Consider the following 19,748-nt stretch of genomic DNA (forward strand, 5'->3'; position numbering starts at 1 on the left):
TATTTGTTAATTGTTTATTAATAGTTTTAAATTAATTATTGATTGTTAGTTTCTAGTGTATCTTTGCATTGAGTATTATTAAGCATAAATTTTGTCAGTAGTTTTGATTATTTTCTTATGTAAGTCTTCAAGTGAATTACTGGGTCAAACGATGTGTACTAATTTTTTTTCTTGATTGTATATCATGGATATCATGGCATAGTTTAGAAAACATGAAAAATAAGTTTTTAAGGGAGAAAGTAAAGTTGACCCATTAATTCCGCAACTCAGAAATAAACATTATTTGGTATATTTTCTTACAAATATACACACACATTCACACTAACAAGTATGCAGATGTCTGTGTATCATATACACATTGGTATAGAATATGTACTTTAAAAAATAAATTGGGTTCATATCATACTAAATTATATCCTGCTGCTTTTTATTTTTTTAAGATTTTATTGGGGAAGGGGAATAGGACTTTATTGGGGAACAGTGTGTACTTCTAGGACTCTTTTCCAAGTCAAGTTGTTGTCCTTTCAATCTTAGTTGTGGAGGGTGCAGCTCAGCTCCACGTCCAGTTGCTGTCGTTAGTTGCAGGGGGCACAGCCCACCATCCCTTGTGGGACTTGAGGAATTGAACCGGCAACCTTGTGGTTAAGAGCCCACTGGCTTATGTGGGAATCGAACCGGCAGCCTTCGGAGTTAGGAGCACGGAGCTCCAACCGCCTGAGCCACCGGCCGGCCCGATATCCTGCTTTTTAAATTCATTTCTTGAGTAGTTCCCCATTTCATTAAAATTATTTAAAATATTTTTAATGACTGTATAAGGTTTCGTCATATGGATATAATTAATTTGAGTTATTGTTAGATATTTAGTTTTTCTCCAGTTCTTCATAATAATAATAATTCTATTAATATATATACTTTTGTTTATGTTTCATATTATTTTCTAAACTTTTATTGCTATAAATGAAATTATTTGTTCAAAGAACATGACTTTGTTTTTTTAGTAATCCCATTTTTAAAAATTTTGGTAAAATATATGTAACAAAATTTACCATTTTAACCTTTTTTTATATTTAAAAAAATTATTTTGAAGTAACTATAGACTCAAAAGTAGTACGTAGGGTCCAAATATCTCCTTCCCGCAATGGTGACATCTTACAGCGGTGACATCTGGAGTTCAATGTCAAGACCAGGACATTGACATTCGTACAGTACTGTTAAATTGGACCGAAGATCTTATTCAGTGTCCATGTCATTTTTTATGTGCATGCATTTGTGTGTCACTGTGTGTGTATGTATGTGTTTTAACCATTTTAAAGTGTTGAATTCACAATTTAAATTCCAATTAACTGTACCATTCAGTGGTATTAAGTATATTTATATTCACAATATTGTGCAACCATCACCACTATCCATTTCCAGGATATTTTCATCATCCCAGACAGAAATTCTGTACCCATTAAACAATTAACTCCCATTCCTCCCTCTGTCAGCCTCTGGTACCTCTGTTCTACTTTCTGTCTCTATGGATTTGCCCATTCTAGGTACCTCATAAGTGAGATCATACAATTTTTGTTCTTTTGTGTCTAGCTTTTTTCACTTAGCATGTTTGAATATGAACATTTTTTAGGTTCCTGAAATGTATTGCCAAATTTCTTTCCAGAGAACCACTTAAAAAATGCCTGCCTGCTTACTTGCATGAGAAGATGCACTGTTCTTTATTTATTAATTTCTCATTCAAAATACTAGATTCATTTAATTTTCCTGGAGAGTATGATAGCTTCTTTGGCATTATTGTGTAAAATCAAAATTTGGGAGAGGATGGAAGGAGAAAAGGGCATGTGTTAGGGGGTGTTCTGGGGGGTGGGGTGCTGGTGTCCACTGTTATGAAGCCCTATTTGCTAAAATGACCTTTGGAAATGAAAGAAAAAGGAGATGTTACCCTCAATTCCCCTCAATTTATAAAATGGGGATGATGTCACCTTCCCCTTCTGCACAACAGGAACTTAGTGGCCCTAAAATTCCCAGTAGAAATTACTTATGCTCATGGCCAGGATCTTCAGAAGCGTAGGATCTCGAGGGAAGAATGGGCCTTCCTTTCCCACAGAGGTCGGGCCTTAACTCCTAGCATTGGCTAGACCTGCTGTAAATGTTCAGCTGCTGCCCAGTGAATCTTCTCTCTACAAGCAAAAGGGAAGGAGAGATACCTGTTTTGTGTGGTGTGTGTGTGTGTGTGTGGAAGCAGACATAGTGGAGCTTACTTTAGTTTTATATTATTGTAGTGTGTGAATGGGAGCTACGTTGCTCATCAAAGTTACTAAAGTACATTCGGAACCATTGGTTTTCCATTAGTTGAAATTAAAGAGACAAAGAGGATGAAAAATAGCTCATTGGAAACTCTCTAGAGTAGTGTCCCAACCCGAAGTAGGGGGATGTCTTTTGACTTCATTTGAGTGTTTTGGGCTTTTTCTTCAATATTATGTACCAGACCTATACGACCATACTGTCTAACATAGCCACACTGTAGTCAATGGGGCAACAATTAGTCTCCATTGAGAAACTTTTCTTTAGGTGTTAAATGTGAGTTACTGATTTATTCAGACTCAGATAGTAAATATTTTAGGCTTTTAAGGACATATAGTCACACCTATTCACCTCTGCCACTGGTGAACAAAAGTACCCCTAAATGAATAGTTATAGCTGTGTACCAATAAGACTTGATTCACAACATCTGGGCAGCTGGCCCTCAGGCCATAGACTCTGTGGACCTTTGGGTAGTGGGAAATACATTAGATAGTCAGAAGGCCTAGCTTTCATGGGAAGTTGTTCAAAAACTTAGCTTTGATGTCTTCCACTTACTAGCTGTCACCTTAGCCTCTCTGAGTCCTAATGTTTAAAATCAAAATGGTAATACTTTCCGTAAAAAATAAGGATGACCAATTACACAAATGGATAGATATTTAACTTTTCTGGAAATCAGAAAAATGTAAATTAAAGCAATAATATATTGTCTTCTATCCTTTATATTGGTGAAATAAAAATAATACCTGTTGTTGGAAAGGTATAGAAATAGTAATTTTTATGCTCTGTTGGTGGTACACCCTTTTGGTTGGTAATGTGGGAGTACCTATCAGCATTTAACATGCACAGACTTCATCAATTCTAATTATTGGTATATAGCCTAGAGAAATTTAGCTGGTATGTGAAAGGAGGTGTGTACCAGTATTATCGATACAGCATTCTGTGTCGTGACAAAGTACGGTGAACAACCTAAATGTTCAGACATAGCGAAATGGGAAAACAAACTTGTGGTACAACCTTACTATGGCATTTTTCTTGAGCTTTCGAAGTATGAGGAGTCCATTATATACTAATGTGGAAACATGTCAGAGAAATTTCTAAATGAAAAAGTCAAGTTGCAGAGCAAATTATACAGTATGAATACAGGTATGTAGACCAAACATACACACACATATTCTTTATCCACATACATACACATGTGTGTATGTGTGTATCTCTATACAGACATCTCTGTGTGTGTATGTATATATGTGTATGTATATATATATATATATATATATATATATATGTATATATAAATATGGAGGGTGCCAAAAAAATGTATACACATTTTAAGAAAGGAAAAAACTATTAAAATTATGCTGATGGTAACCACTTTGAGCACCTCTTGTAATTGCAGAAGTCAAACGTGACTTGTATTCATCTTTTGTTATCGGTATATATTGAGTATTACAATTTTAGTACAGTTTTTTCCTTTCTTAAAATGTGTATACATTTTTTTGACACCCCCGTACGTGTGTGTGTGTGTGTGTGTGTGTGTGTGTGTTTGTGTGTGTATGAATGCTTAGGAAATGTCTGAAAAGTTACACAACAAACTTACAACAGTAGTTACCTCTGAGAAGAGGAGTGCCATTGGCGAATGTTGGTTAAGGTTTGGTGAATGGGGAGTTTTGCGTTTTACTATACACTTCTGTGTTATTTCATAGCAATCATGTATTCTCCTTCCCACTTGTTTGGATAGCTGGTCGGCCTATCTGTACTCGCCGTTGTCGTGAGTATGACAAAGTAGGATTAATCCCCGAGCCAGCTCTGCCCACATTAGTTGAGCAGCTCTGCCCACATTAGTTGAGTTGGAAGCAGCTGCTGAGACCAGAACAGGAGCACAACATGTATTGGGGGTGGGTGGGCAGTGTGTGCAGATGGCTGGCAGAGGCAGCCAAGTCAGGCCAATTCTAATTTACTAACAGTAACTATCACATGTCATGTCTTAACATTCTCCAAATTGCTTTGCCCTCTATTATCACACTGGGCCCTGAGGAGAATTCTGTGAGCAAGCTAGGCAGGGATGATGATAGGAGAGGAAGCAATGAAGACATGGGACAACAAGGAAAGTGTGTGTGTAGAAATCATTTTTTTCTTTTGTTTAAAAAGAAACATGTACAAGGATATTCATTACAGCATTGTTTGAAGTGGTAACAGATTGAAAATAGTCATGTAAATCAATAGGAAAATATGTGAACACATTATGGTATATCCTTTATATGGACTTATACAGCTTTTTAAAAGTATGAGTTAGAATTTTATTTATTGACTCTTGGGGGTATATTCATGATAAATTATTAAGTGAGAAAAACAAGTTGTAGAGCAGTTTTAAAGTGTAAACCTAGTTTCTTAAATATAGAAAACAAAAAATCCTCTTAAATATAAAATATATTTGCATGTCTGTTAATATTTTTTATGGGAGGACTTGGAGGGGAATGGAAAGGGGCTGAGAGATTACTAATCTTAAGTTTTGTATTTTATATCTAATTTCATTGATTTTATAGAACAAGGGAAATAAACTTTGGAAACAAGGAAGAACTGGAGTTTCCTAAACATTTTTTTCATCTTAATTGATTTTTAAGGGGTGCTTTTAATTTTTTTAGTGAGTTAATGAAGTAAAGAATTATGAAAGTAAAAATAGAGTTAATATGTAAATCTTCTTTGGGTTTAGGGAATGCATCTGGTGGTTAGTGGAAAGAGAACCAGGAGTCAGGGAACCAGCTTTGTAGTTCTCACCTTCCTGATGTGTGAGCTTTAATAAGGTCATTTAACAACTGTTAAACCACGCTCTAGTCTCATCTCTAAAATGAAGAGCTTATACCAGGAGACACTGACCTCCAAGGTCATTTTTAGCCCTAAAACTTCATGAGTTTAGGATCCCACAATTGAAGTACCTCTTGAGTGTTTCATTTACTTTTAAATGCTGTGTTTTACATTTGAATACTCTGAAATTGGGCGAGGTAGGATCCCAAGCAGGAGGTGAGGTGAACCTGGAGTAAGGAGAGAACAGGAAGAAGCGTGTTTGATCCCCAGACTCATTCTCTTAACCTCCTGTATTGCCTTCTTTTTCTGTTGACATTGGCATGCTCAGTGGTTTTCCATCAGGTTTTCTCTAGGTGGAAATAATATAAAAGACCTAAAAGGAATCCCCAGAGATCTGCAATTTCTCCCAAAGTTTCCCACTTCCTCTCTTCATGCAGGTGCCCCTGGAGCTGTGTAAGGCAGAGGCTTTGGCAGAAGGCACACCACCTTTACAGGCCTAATAAGCAAGCATGACCCTCTTCCGCGGATAGTCACACTGTTCCAAATGTGACCCAAATCTGTATCACTAGCCCCAAGTCATATTTTTCACCAGTTCCTGGATTTTCCTAATTACATATATATCCAGTAGATGCCTCGTGTAAAATCAAACTCTCATACTGAGTATAGCATGATGGTTTAGATTATGGACTTTGGAGTGAGACAGACCTGGGTTTGAATCTTAATTGTGCTACTTCTTAGCCTCGCGATCTTGGACAGCTGGCTGGAACATCTTGAAACCTCTTCTATAAAAGAGGGTGTTTACTGGTACTTGCTTGATAGGTTTGATACTAGTATTCAAGGAATGAAGTTATTACCTTTGCGTTCTTTTCTTGGTTTTTGGCATTCACACAAGCTGAGAAATTTAGAGGTGCTTCTAGAATTTTCCTTTTCTCATCCTTCACTTAAAATTGATTATCAGAGCCTGTCGTAATTCTCAAAGCTATTGCTTCCTTTTCTTTCGTTTTTTTTTAAAGATTTTTTTGGGGATGGGGAACAGGACTTTATTGGGGAACAGTGTGCACTTCCAGGACTCTTTTCCAAGTCAAGTTGTTGTCCTTTCAGTCTTAGTTGTGGAGGGTGCAGCTCAGCTCCAGGTCCAGTTGTCATTGCTAGTTGCAGGGGGCGCAGCCCACCATCCCTTGCGGGACTCCAGGAATTGAACTGGCAACCTTGTGGTGGAGAGCCCACTGGCCCATGTGGGAATCGAACCGGCAGCCTTCGGAGTTAGGAGCGTGGAGCTCTAACCGCTTGAGCCACCGGGCCGGCCCTATTGCTTCCTTTTCTACATCATGCCTGGCTTCAGATATATGTCACTGCTTACTGGAACAAACAGTGGTTTTGCACTGCATTCTGCAAAGCTTAACAGAACTACAGAACTGACTCAGGAACCAGGTGAAAGCAGAAGGGACAGGGCTTCCAAAACATCCTTTATTTCAAACCATCTACTTTTGTCCGTATCCCGGGTTCTATATAAAGATTGCATCTGAAGAGGGTTCACTTTTTTTTTTTTTTTTTTTTTAAATTAAATTTATTGGGGTGACAATTGTTAGTAAAATTACATAGATTTCAGGTGTACAATTCTGTATTACATCATCTATAAATCCCATTGTATGTTCATCACCCAGAGTCCGTTCTTCCATCACCATATATTCGATCCCCCTTACCCTCACCTCCCCCCCCACCCCCCTTACCCTCTGGCAACCACTAAACTATTGTCCGTGTCTATGAGTTTCTGTTTCTCATTTGTTTGTCTTGTTCTTTTGTTGTTTTTGGTTTATATACCACATATCAGTGAAATCACATGGTTCTCTGCTTTTTCTGTCTGACTTGTTTCGCTCAGCATTACTCTCTCAAGATCCATCCATGTTGTCACAAATGTTCCTATATCATCTTTTCTCACTTTTAAAGTATAATTTGAAACCTTTCATTGGTTCACTTTTAAAGTATAATTTGAAACCTTTCATTGGTTCAAGAAATACTTATCCAGACCCTTCTATGTGCTAGTCGTTGTCTTAATTTCTAAGAAATCAGTGGTGAGCACACAATATTTGATTTCAAGGAACATATGGTAGTGGGAAAAATAAATTAATGAAATGCAGAAAGGTGTGATTAGAAACCACGAGTGCTATGAAGGCAAGAAATGTGGTGCTATGCAGAGTAAGAACTTGACCAAATCTAGGGAGAGTGGTTAGGGAGCATTTACATGAGGAGGTAACATTTGAACTGAGATACGAAGGATAAATTAGAATTAACTAAGAGAAGAGGTAGGACCAGAAAACTCTGGTAGAAGGAAGAGCCTGTTGTAAATAATTCTCAAAGCTATTGCTTCTTCTTCTATATCATATGCGGGTGTAACTTTCTACTGATGAACTTTCAGCCTCTTAATAGCAGCTAGCATTTATCTCTGTACCAGGTATTGTGCTAAGCACTTTATACATGCCATCTTGTTAATTCCTTATAATGACCCGCTGAGAAAGTACTATTATTTTCATTTTATAGATGGGGAAACTGGGAACAGAGAGAGGTTAAGTAACTTGCCCCAAGTTGCACAGCTAGTAAGCCGCAGAGCCAGGGTTTCAGTTGGGCAGCCCGACTCCAGACCCCATGCTCTTGGCCATGATACTATATACAGTAGTGCCTTCCTCGTTTTCTTACCATCCCAGCCTGAACTTCATATAGACTGGGACACAGAGCTGATCGATAGGACTTCCCTTCACCCCCTCCCCTTAGAAGCTGTGTTTGCCGTCACCTACACGGTAAAATCTGAATTCCTCAGCACGATGCACATGCCTCACAGCTTAGTACTACTTATTCTCATCATCTGCTGCACCGTCCTAAAGCTGCATGTCACTGCTCAGATGTACGAAACTCTGTCTTTGCACATGCTGTTCTCTCTGCTTAGAAGGCTCTTTTTTTCCACTTGTCTTGTGAAACCCTGTCATCCTACTCAAGCTGTAAGTGCTCAGCTTAAATATTACTTCTTCGGTACAGCTTTCCTCAACATCCCATGCAGAGTTAATCAGTCCCTCACAGCTCCTCAAAAAGGGTAACTTCTGTTTTTCCATTCTGAAGTCTTTTTACCACAGCAAGACTTCTGGAGGTCCTTTCCACTCCCTTCCTTCCCCACACCCCTGTATCCTAAGAGCTTTGAGTCTACCTCCGTAGTGCCTTTCACATGTACCTTTCTTTTTAGTTCCTACTGCCCTGCCCTGGCAGCAGCTCTTTTATCTCTGCCACTGCAGTTGCCACCTAGCTCTATTCTGCCTCTGGACTCAGTGTGTCAGACCCTATCAAACAACACACACAAGTATGGCATTCTCCTGCTCAGGCCACCTCAGTACCTCCCACTGCTCTCAAGTAAGTCATTGCTGGTCTCGGCTAGACTTCTCAGTGTCCTCATCTTCCTTTCAGCACACCCAGGTTTGTGTTCTTCGGCCTCACATTAGGGGCGGTTATAGGTATAAGGATAAGAAGCCTGTCTAATTCATCTTTGAGTCTCAAGCACCGTATCTACAGGTGTTTATTTCATGTTTATTGTTGAATGTCCCTGATTAAATTTTATTAATTCCAAATAAAGAGTAGCATATCTTACGTATTTTGGAGAATTTATATTGCAAATAAGTTTTTTTCTTTTTTTCATGTTTGGTCCCAAAGGGGGAAATTTCAGTTGTTAGGAAAATTGTGAGGAATTTTGTACTTCTCAGTGATGCCAGATACATGGAATTTTTTTTTTTTTTTTTTTTTTTTAAAGATTTTATTGGGGAAGGGGAACAGGACTTTATTGGGGAACAATGGTCAAATTGTTGTCCTTTCAATCTTAGTTGTGGGGGGTTCTGTTCAGCTTCCAGTTGTTGTCCTTTCAGTCTTAGTTGTGGAGGGCGCAGCTCAGCTCCAGGTCCAGTTGCCGTTGCTAGTTGCAGGGGGCACAGCCCACCATCCCTTGCGGGAGTTGAGGAATTGAACTGGCAACCTTGTGGTTGAGAGCCCGCGCTCCAACCAACTGAGCCACCCGGGAGGCAGCTCAGCTCAAGGTGCTGTGTTCAATCTTAGTTGCAGGGGGCAGAGCCCACCATCCCTTGCGGGAGTCGAGGAATTGAACTGGCAACCTTGTGGTTGAGAGCCCACTGGCCCATGTGGGAATCGAACCGGCAGCCTTCGGAGTTAGGAGCACGGAGCTCTAACTGCCTGAGCCACCGGGCCGGCCCACATGGAATGTTTTTTATCTAGCGCTGTTCAAGTTACTTAGCATCTTTAAAAATGGAAAATACGACACCTTCCCTGATCATTTCATGAGCTGTGGCAGAAACAGTTTGAACAAGGAATGCGTAAGTGCTTTGTACACAAAGGACTGGACTGATGAAAAAAGTATAGGATACAGCTGAAGTGTGCTGGCGAGAGCACTGGATTTAGAAGTCTTGAGTTGTGGCTCTGCAACATTGGCAGTTGACCTTGAGGCAGATATTTTCTTCCTTCTGAATTTTAGGTTCCTAGTCTATAAAATTGGAATAAACATGCTTGCCCCTTAGGGTTCTTTAGGGGGGATTAATTGAGATGTGAGACATAGCTTTTCTTAAATTCTTGAAGTCTGTTCAAATGTTACAGTTTTTTGTTTTGTTTTTTGTATAATGGGCATGTTAGACACCGTTCCCATTTATTTCAGTTATTGGTACATATGACAAGTTTGGTTCTGGAGTCAATATAGCATCCTGTTTAGAAAGCCAACTCCTATCAATATTTGTGTTACTTTCCTTCAGTGGTTAAAGGCTTCCTGGTGCGGTAGAAGGAGAAGTGGATTTGGAACTAGAAAGATGGGTGTCTCAGTGACGTACAGGAGGTGGAAACATGGAAGGTAAAGAAGAGAGAATGAGAGGGAGAGCGAAGGGAGGGGAGAAGAGAGAGAGGGATCTGAGTTTTGTAGCTACTTGAAGCCTATTGGAAACAAACCAGATCGGGGCAGAGGCCCTGTTCTCCATGCTTATGTTCTGAAATTACAAGTTGTCTCAAATTGGCAGACTTTGCTCAGGCATACGCATAAGTTGTAAAATTTCTGTCTCAGGCAGGAGATAGCAAATCTTCAGCAAAGTTGTCACATATATTCCAGTATGGATTTAGTGTGGGACTATGTGACCATTAAGGGCTCTTTCAACCTTGAGATTCTGTGGTTGGTTGACCAAGTATAGAAAGCTGCTTTTCTTTAGGCTGTTTAGACCAATGTAATTATAAATTCACTTTGTGGCTTTTATGTATGAAACCTTGTAAATGACCTGAATATAGCGCCAACCACCTTTCATTGCACCCCATGTAAAGTAGGTACTGACCAGTTTCCACGGGCCTCCTTTCATCAGGATTAATGAAGCACCCACATCTGCATCACGTTGGGGGTGAGGCCCAGTAGGTAACACAAGGCCTATTTCTAGGAACTTTTTTGGAAAGAAAACCTTAACTGGTGAAGTTTTGACCAGATTCTGAGGAAATGAGTTTTATTGCAAGATTTTTGTTGTTGGGCATGGTCCTGGAAAAAGAATTATGGGAATTTTGGAGGTGGAAAAAAATCATGGGAAATTTTTAAAGGTACTGTAGATATTATCTAGCCCAATCCCCTTTTACTGAAACCCAAACTAGGACAAGTGATTTGTCTTAAGCCACAAATTTCGTGAACAGCGGATACAGAACTTACCTTCTGGGGTTTCCAACACCAAATCTAGTTTGTGTGTTTTCTATCTTTAGCAAGGCTGTCTCCAAGACTTGCAAATCTTTACATGAAAATTGTTCCCCTTCAGTTTCTGTTACCCTTCTCATCATCAGTTCTGTGTTTGTGAGCAAATATTGTGCTAGATATGTTGTCTGTAGGGACAGAGCCATTTACTCCTCTGTGACAATGAAACAAGGTGAACTGGTTCTTAGGTGTTTTGTAGAAAGACCTTCTTGAGGGAGAACTGTGTAGGGCCTCTTGGATGTTATAATGAGTCCTCTCTGGGTTTTGATTTGCCCTCTGCTTTTCTCCCCAGGAAGCTGCAGGCTTACCAACACTGCCTCATTGCTCAGCCCCGACCCTCTGGAGAGGGAGAATGAGTCCTGATAACTAAGCTCTGAGTCAGGGTTCGGAAACAGCAATCCTTTGCTCCAGCCAATGGCGTTTCCTCCATGGCTTCTTACCCTTGAGATATATCCAGCATCCCTTCTAGTAGAATACTTTTTCCATACTTGCTGCTTCAGAGGAGTTTTGGCCCTTTGGTGTTTGTAAAGCTCTTGCATCTTCAGAAAAAATTCTTAGTGGTTACTTAATTTTTTCTTCTTCTTAGTTTTGTTGGAGAATATTGGGGACCAATGTGTTTCTCCAGGACCCATCAGCTCCAAGTCGTTGTCCTTCAATCTAGTTGTGGAGGGCACAGCTCACTGGCCCTTGTGGGAGTTGAACCGGCAACCCTGTTGTTCAGAGCTTGCACTCTAACCAACTGAGCCATCCGGCTACCCCTTAGTGGTTCGTTTTGAAATTAGAACTGTTTAGTTGTTTTTTATTAAAAAGTTGATTTTTATGAGGAGGTAGAAGGTGCAAGGCTTCTTTGAGCCACTGAGAATGTGCTAGCTTTTATTCGTTCATTCAATGATTGTTTTTTTAAGAGCAGTAGAGAATAATGTACAGACCAGATAGATAACTCACTACTTATGTGACTAAGGCACTTAATTCCTGAGCCTCAGATTTCCTCATCTTTAGAATGGAAATAAAACCTACTTTATAGATTGTCCTGAGGATTAGGTGAGATGACCATGTAAGAGGGTGGCCTCTGAAGACAGACCCAATTGGGCTCAAATTTTGGCTCCAACACTTACTAGCTGTGTGACCTTAGGTAAGTTATTTACTCTATTATTTTTCTTTTCTGTAAAATAGAGATAATCATAGTATTTGGGTTATTGTGCCATTGGGTATTGTGAGGCTCAGACAAAATAAAGCACGGTGGTGTTTAGTGTAGTGCCTGGCCCATATTTAGTGCTCATTAAATGTTAGCTATTAATTACAACAGTAACAGCAACAGTAGTAATAATAGTCTTTAGGTATTTGTCATGCTAGGACGTCAAGTGGCAGAGGAAAGACTAGAAGGCATTGCGTAGGGCAATGGATCCATAAGAGGGTTATTCCTGCCAACTTGCCTCGCAAGGGCCTGTAGGGACCAGGAGAGAGGCTCTCACTGGGTCCTAGTCTGCAGTCCAGCTGCCTACAGCAAAAGCCGCACTTCCAGACCAGTAGGCTGAGCTAGGCGCTTCAGAGGGACTGGAGAGGACTTATTCACTGTAAGGCCAGTCTGGCAGGGTGGAGGGTTTGGGTAAGGGCATAAATGGCTCTAGAGGGTAGAACGGGGGCCAGGTCATGCGGGGCCTGGAATGCCAGGCAAATGATTTGTATTAGAACCACCCTATTCCTGGGCCATGTAAGGGGAGTTGCTCTCTCTGTCTTTTGTTTAAACTTTGAAAAAGGATAATACACATTAAAAATTATAGCATTTACATTTTAAACAAGAATAATAAACATCCATGCACCTACCACCCAGCTCGGAGATGTAATATTCCCAGACCCTTTGAAACACATGCTGTGCACTCCACACCAACCCCCTCCAACCTCTATCTGAACAGTATCCTGAATTTTGTTAGTCATTTGTTGTACCCCCTGCCCCCTTTTTTAAAATGGTTTTAGCACCCCTATCCCAGCCTTCCGGGACGAGGAGCAGGGGCAGTAGAATCTGTCAGGAGCTGTGTGGCCTGCCTGCTGCCAGGCTAGGCTGGGAGGAGAGGTTGGGAAGTTCTGCTGCTGCCACAGGACGGGAGTGGTTGGCAGCACCGTGGTGGGGGAGGGAGAGGCTGGAGAAACGGGCCTGGCTCCTTGAGCTGTCCTCAACTTTGGTGGATGGGTTCCAGAGGAGAGTTCAGCCCCTCTGAGGCTGCACAGCTGGAATCTGTTGCCTTGAGTTTAGAGCCAAGGGAGGGTTGGGGAAGACCTCTTGTATTCTTTTGAGACACAGGATCAATCTTGCGTGTGCTAGGGAGCTTCAGGGCTGATACAGTGCCACGTGCCGCCAGGAAGACTTTAGCAGGCCTGCCTCCTGTTTTTCACCTCATACATTTTCTGGAGTGTTGATTGTGCCAGTGGTTAAATTATGTTTGCCACTTTGCTTTTCTGTAAAAAGTTTGGTTTTTGCTTTTCTTTTGTTTTCGTTGTGCTTCTTTCTGGAAGTGATACTGTGGGAATAAGCTACAGGGCCCTGGGAGAAGAAGTGGGGCCACGGGAGGTCTCCGCAGCAGCCTGCCTTGGGCTGGGACCCCCACCACTTGGCCACAGTCATTCTCTGGTGAACAGAGGATTGAATTTGGAAATCTGCCACCCAGAGGTAGTTCAGTGGAACAGATTCAAGGAGCCCTGGTGTGCTAGGTACTATGGAGGATCACAGAAAAAGAGATGGAACTGGTTATGTCCTTGAGGAATTTGACAAGACTTCCGTGCATGTACAGTTACCGCAGTACAAGTGCCAAATGCAGGATGTAGACCTTTTTTCTGATCACCAATGTAATACATGGTTATTAAATGTAAATTCATACATAAAAGAAACACAGAGTGTAGAAAGTCCCCCACAACTCACTCTTCCCGAAGATAACCAGTTAATCTGTCAAGAAATATTTGAGGAGTTGAAATTTGAGCTGGATCCTAAAGTAAAATCCAGAGAGGCAGACTGATGGCAGGAAAGCGAGCATCCTGAGGAACCAATCTCCTGTTCCCCAGAGGGGCACCCCCACTAGCTTCCCTGACAAATGGGGAGCCAGCTTCTGCTTGGGACACCTTGGTGTGACAAGGAACCAAAATGCCCAAATAGGAAATTAACCTTTGTTAAGCACCACCTTGTGCCTTATGTGCCAGTGGGTTGGGCACCTTATGCCATTTCCCCGAAAGTAAGACCCAGCCAGACCATCAGCTCTAATGCGTCTTTTGGAGCACAAATTAATATAAGACCCGGTCTTACATAATATAATATGATATAAGACTGGGTCTTACATTACTTTTTGCTCCAAAAGACGCATTAGAGCTGATGGTCCGGCTGGGTCTTATTTTCGGTTAAACAGGGTAGATGTTGCTGAATTAATCTTTATCACAAGCTTATAAAATAAGTGTCTTTATCCTTGTTTTACAACTAGAGATACTGAGGCTCAGAGGTTCCTTGCCAGGGTCACGTAGCAGCAGATGGCATCGAGCCCTGCTGTTCGTTAGCTGTGTGGTCTTGGGCAAATTACTTCGTCTTTGTGTCTGTTTCTTCATCTATAAAGTTGACAACATAGTACCTACTTCACTAAGGGAGTTTTTGAGATTAATGAGTTAATACACATTAGGCCAGTAGAACAGTGCCTGGCACATAGTTTGCACTCAGCATTAGCTGCTGTTTATTTTACCTGTTTTCTCTCTTGTTCTAAAATTATCTGCATCATCGCCCCACTTAATTTAATTCTGTGTGGCTTTTCCTGTCCTCCCAGCTACCCTCACACTTTCCTTTGCAGTTTCTTCCTCTGCGTCCAGTCATTCCGTTCTCTTCATCCTGTCTCCAGAGCGTCTCTCACGCTCCTTTCCGTTCTTGCTCACCTCACCCTCCTTCCTGGCTTCATTACCTGCCTCCTGTCCGTTTTGGCCGCCTTCGGACCCACCTCCCTGCTGCTAGTCTCATGCACTTATACACCACAATAATTTCTTAAAGTACAGCTGTCATTGTACCACATCTCTGTGTTAAAAACAAACAACAAAATAAACATTCAAATCTTTACTTGATTTCTTGGCGTAAAGTTCAAGATTCTCCAACTCTGACCCAACTCACCCTTCAAGTCCGTTCCACCACTACCTCCACACCCTGCTTTCCTGCCTTCCCTACTGCTCTCTCCATTTCCATCGGGAAATCCTGCTGATGTGCTTTAAGATAGAAAATAAAATAACACTTTGTTTTCTTAGTTCTTCCCTTGAGAACTGGTTAGAATTTTTATCATTTTGTGGGAGTTAGCACATACTGTCTTGAAATACAATTTTCGAGTCACATTTCTTATCTCCTGTGGAATTATAACTTATCTCAGTGTAGATGCTGGGTTTAATTCATTTTTGTATACTTTGTACAATAATGTCTTATTGAAGTGCCTTGTACATAGTAGGTGCTTAATACATGTTTGTAGTGCAGGTGAAAGGAAGATGAGGGGGCTTCCTGATAACTGGTGGGTTTCTCTTATCTTGGTGAGGGTCACTGTTCAGTGGGTGGAAACGCTGTGGTTTTGTTTTCTAAGAGGCAGACATCTTTTCTTTTTGGCCATGTCGGAGAGGCAGAGCCTGCAGGCTCTGCTGATGAGTTCCAGTGCCTGTGTCTTTCCAGGGGCTGCAGCCAGTGCCTGACTTACTAGGTCCCGTGCCTTGGCCCCTCGGCCCCTCCCCACAAATGCTCAGCGGAACAGGGGATTAGGTTCTGGCAGCACAGCTGGGATTTTGGCGGCCATTCCACAGTCAACAATAGCACGCAGCCACCCAGACAGGACAGCGCAGGCCTGCACTCCAGGGCCACAGTCTGTCTATGCTTCTTGTTTGGGTGGCCGAGGGGGAGGAGTGCGGCATCCTGGCCTTGCCACGCAGAAGGTATGGGCTGGAGAGAGTCCCTCGGGGAATGGGCTGGGGGGGTGGCCATGTCCCAGGGCAGGCGGCACCCACAGAAGGAGGCAGGCGCTTTGTGTGTGCTTAAAGACACGGCCCGCCCTGGAGCCGGCAGGAAGCTGCCCCTGTTTAAAATGGCCTGCGTCTGGCTCGTTCTCCGAAGCCTCTGTTCCCAGGTCTTCCTCCCTGCCCTGCTTGCCGCCAGGCTGGGGCTGAGCTAATCATCAGGGCAGCCCGCGGCCTGCCTTCCGTTCCTGGCCAGGGAGATGGACAGGCTGTCATTGCAGTCTTGAGAGCGAAGGGGGAGTGTCCGGGTGATATCAGGTTTGTCAGGCAGGCCACTGCGAGTGTGTTGTGTGTGTTTACGCCACAGTTTGCCTTGGTTCTTGCCACTGTTGTAGTTCACTGTTTTTGTCTGCTGGCTGGTGCCTCCCCCCCGCCCCCCTCCTGCATCCTCTTCTCTTGTTTGTGGGCCAGGCCTTCGCTGCGCCTCCTCCCCAGTGCCCCTCCCCCCTGGCCCCTGACTGCCACCCCTCCCCCCTTGCTGAGAGTTCCCTGCTTCCCCGTGGCTCCCAGATCACGGAAGCTTGCTGTGCCTTTAAAGAAAGCAGACTCCTGGCTGTGACGCACTTCTGGCTGTCAGCCAGGAAGATCGCTCCTGCCAGGCTGACTGAGAAGAAAACCAACAACTTTTCTTTTGTGTGTGGGGTTACTTTCCACTAGCCCCCCCTTTCTCCTCTCCTTTCAAGATTTAAATGCTAATGGCGGATTAAAACCTGTAAATACGTTTGGCTTTAGGAATCTGGTAAGGCCCTCCTGCACTGAGACTTTTTCTCCTCACTCTTTCTCGGGGTTTTTTGTTTAAACATGGACGAGGGGGTGCGGTGGAATCTCCCCCCTCACCTCCCTTTCCTGCGCCATCCTTAAAGGGGAGGGAGAGGAGAGGGAGAGCAAGTAAACACTCAGAAACAGGCGCTGGGAGCAGAGCTTGCCAACATCCGGGAGTTGGCGCCTTTCAGAGCAAAGGGTTGCTTTCTTTCCCCTTCGCGTAGATGTCAGCGCGTTTTTGTTCAGAGGGGGAAAGCGTGTGCGCCTGCACGTTGAACTGTAGGGACAGCTCAGGAGAGCTTCTCCATTCCCAAGTGAGGTCTGGGTGTGTACGCAGTGGTGGGGAGTGAAAAGGGTTCATTTTCCAGCTGGTAGGGACCAGGGTGTGTGAATACAGCAGTGGGGGCAGGTGCTGATGAAGTGCTGGAGTGGGCGGGTGTGTGCGTGTGCAGTGTGTGGCTGGAGGCCCCAGGCCTGGTTTGATTGCAACCCTTTTGCCCACGTCTTTCTGACCTGGACCCTACAGAGCATGGGGGCAAGGGCAGATATCAGTAAGCCACTTTTGAAGAAACCAGGGGAGTCTTGGTTTCCCTTGCAATCGCTCCCTTGTTCCTCACCAGGGCCTGGGGATTCTGGGCCAAATTCTAGGCAACCCGGGGGGTGGTCTGTGTGAAAGCGGGAGGCCTGAGCCCGGAGTGTACATCCAACAGACTGGTTTGCATTGACCTCCGGAGTGCAGAGAAACCCTTGGGACTTGGATGAGACAGCCTGCTCAGGAGTCGCCAGGAATTGAAGAGGATTGTGTTTTTCTCTCCTTGGCTTCCATTGCAGCTGCTGGTCCTTGGGCATTTTGTGCACCAAGCCAGGGTATGCACCAGCAAGATGTTTTCTATTCTGTTCTCTATGACGAGTTAGGCTATGGCCACTTAGTTTGGCTTTTGTTGGGCCTCTCTGGGGTAAACTAACAGGTGAGATGTGGGGGCTTGATTGCCTGTGCCTCCTGACCTATCCCAGAGTCAGGAGTCCCAGGATGAGGGTATTCACTCTTCTTAGATGTGGGGGTCTCTCATGATGGAAGTACCTCTTTTGGAAAGGTGCACAGAGCATGAAATTCTTATGGTTGCAGGCAGGCAGGCTCTCAGGGCAAGTGGTGGTAAATCTTGCCATTGAGCATGGGCAGACAGATGGAATCCCCATTTCCCTTATGAGCTGTGAGCCTGTGGGCCTTTTGGAACCTTGGTGTAGATAGGGGGCGGGGCTTGGGGAAGGACCCTTTGAGGTGGAGTTTGTGTGGGCTTTGGGCCCTGAAATTCTGCAAGTGGGGGTTAGCATCTAAGAGAATGAGGGTTCAGCAAAGGCATGAGCTGAGCGATCAGTACAGTTTTGTAGCTCTCTGGGACCAAAGGTCACTTTGGTGTTATCTTGAGGCGAGGCTGGTGTACAGGCGGGCAGTTAGTGGCTAAGAGGCGTCTCCAAAGGAGCTGGCACCCAGGCTGGGGGCGGGGTAAGGAGAGCAGTGCTGCCACAACTCAGACCCTCTGGCCTTTGGCCTATCACTTGGTCAACCCTTAAAACTTAAGCTTTTCAGAACAGACCCCAGAGCTCAGCAACCTGACCCTCTGGTCCTGGTTCTTGCATCTGCACAGGTGGTTTGCATTAACTTCAGTCCTGGTAGGAAACCGTTGCTGGGTTTTAACTCTTTAATACCCAGAGAGGGTGCATGCCAGGTGGCTGTGTGTCTCTTGAGTGTCACTTCCCTTGTTTAATGTATCTTTTCTGGAAACACGGAGGGGTATTGTAAATGTGGGAATTGGCCCTGAAGGTGAGGGAGTTACATTATGTCTCCCTTTTCATGTTTTGAAAATGTAAAGAAGATGCAAAGTTTTCAGTTTGTCAGGTAGCTGCTTCTGTGTCTTGGTTCTTTCTTGAGCCCAGGGGAAAGACTGAGTACCTTATTAGCTCTCTGAAGCCTCTGATTTGGATTGTGGGGCTCTTCTTTTCAAAGAACCAGGTAGGTGGGAACTCTGAAGGGGCCCTCAAAGGGCCTGCATTCGGGGTTCTCAGTTTTTGTTTGTTGATTGAATGTGGCAGGGGATGCCCGGTCGTGTTGGGATAGATCTGAGGAGATCCTTCCGTGCAATGGTTCCGTGCTACAATCGCGGGGATCTATTTTTCCATCACCATCACCCGTCTTCTGGGTGGGGCCTGCCTCAGATTTCAGGGGGAGGGTGGGGAGGATGGTGTTCTAGCCAGGAGCCCTCGGGTTCTAAGCCAAGGCCTACTTAAAGCTGCAGTCCCAGAGCGGAGGACAAGCGGTACCCCTGGCTTCACCCCTCCTTTACCCAGACAAGAGTGACTGGCTCGGCTGTCTCCTCAGGCTCTCACCCCAATGTTTGGTCCCTGAGAAAGTGCCCCTTTGCGGACTCTTTGCTGACAGGGTCCTTCTGGAGTTCCTCGTGTTGATGAGTATTGAATTCCTCCTGTTTCTGTGCCTGGGGAGCATAAAAGAAGGCATTTAGCCTTGCCACCAGTTCTCGAGCCCTGGAACTAGTTTCAGATGGGCTCCCCTGGGAGGACATAAGGGTTGTATGTTTTGCCTCTGAGATGAAGGGAAGAGGTTGGTTAAACCTCCGGTCATTTTTAGCAGCACAGCTGTGGAATCTCAGAGGCGGCAAGATCTACCTCCGGTTGCGAATAAAATTTCTGACTGAAGTTTTTGGGCCTCATCAAAAGGACAGCAAGTCTAGAGGCAGCAGTGAGGATGAGGGGGAGGTGGTCAGGGCCATTTCCCTTGTTCCTGAATAGCTCAGACTTTTTTTTTTTTTTTTTTTTAAGAAGTTAGCATTTGGACATTGCCACCTTTACCACAAGGGCCAAGCCTGGTCCCTCTGACGTTAGGCGGGCCAACCACCAGAAAAGCTTTTTTGCAGTGTGGTAGTGGAGGCCATCTGCCTTCATCCTTGCCTGGCGCCAAGGAGCTAGGCAGTAGTGCCCATGGATAGGCTGTCGGGGTGGAAATCATCTAAAACTTTGGGACACACAGGCCCCTTAGCTTCTCTGCCCTCTTGAGATCTCCCTTAACCACTTCACTTGCTGTTGCCAAAGCCCAGGTGAATTGGCT

At 43.8% G+C, this 19,748-nt stretch overlaps 1 protein-coding gene across 10 annotated transcripts in view; it reads left to right on the forward strand.

The window, feature by feature from the left end:
* The window catches only part of NUMA1 (nuclear mitotic apparatus protein 1), a 68,068-nt gene that overhangs the window by 16,660 nt on the left and 31,660 nt on the right, over positions 1–19,748 (forward strand). For 2 of the 10 annotated variants that reach the window (XM_019744300.2, XM_019744309.2), the window contains exon 1: positions 16,366–16,604. The exons of 4 other annotated variants lie outside the window; for them this stretch is intronic. The gene's annotated coding sequence lies outside the window, so the exon portion shown is untranslated. Of the gene's footprint in view, positions 1–15,623; positions 15,785–15,908; positions 16,124–16,365; positions 16,605–16,801; positions 16,942–17,358; positions 17,495–19,748 lie in introns of those variants that run through there. 4 more of the 10 variants (XM_019744305.2, XM_019744303.2, XM_019744306.2 and 1 more) reach the window with 4 other exon arrangements.

Source organism: Rhinolophus sinicus, linkage group LG06 (genome assembly GCF_036562045.2).
Source record: "Rhinolophus sinicus isolate RSC01 linkage group LG06, ASM3656204v1, whole genome shotgun sequence".
NCBI lineage: Eukaryota > Metazoa > Chordata > Mammalia > Chiroptera > Rhinolophidae > Rhinolophus > Rhinolophus sinicus.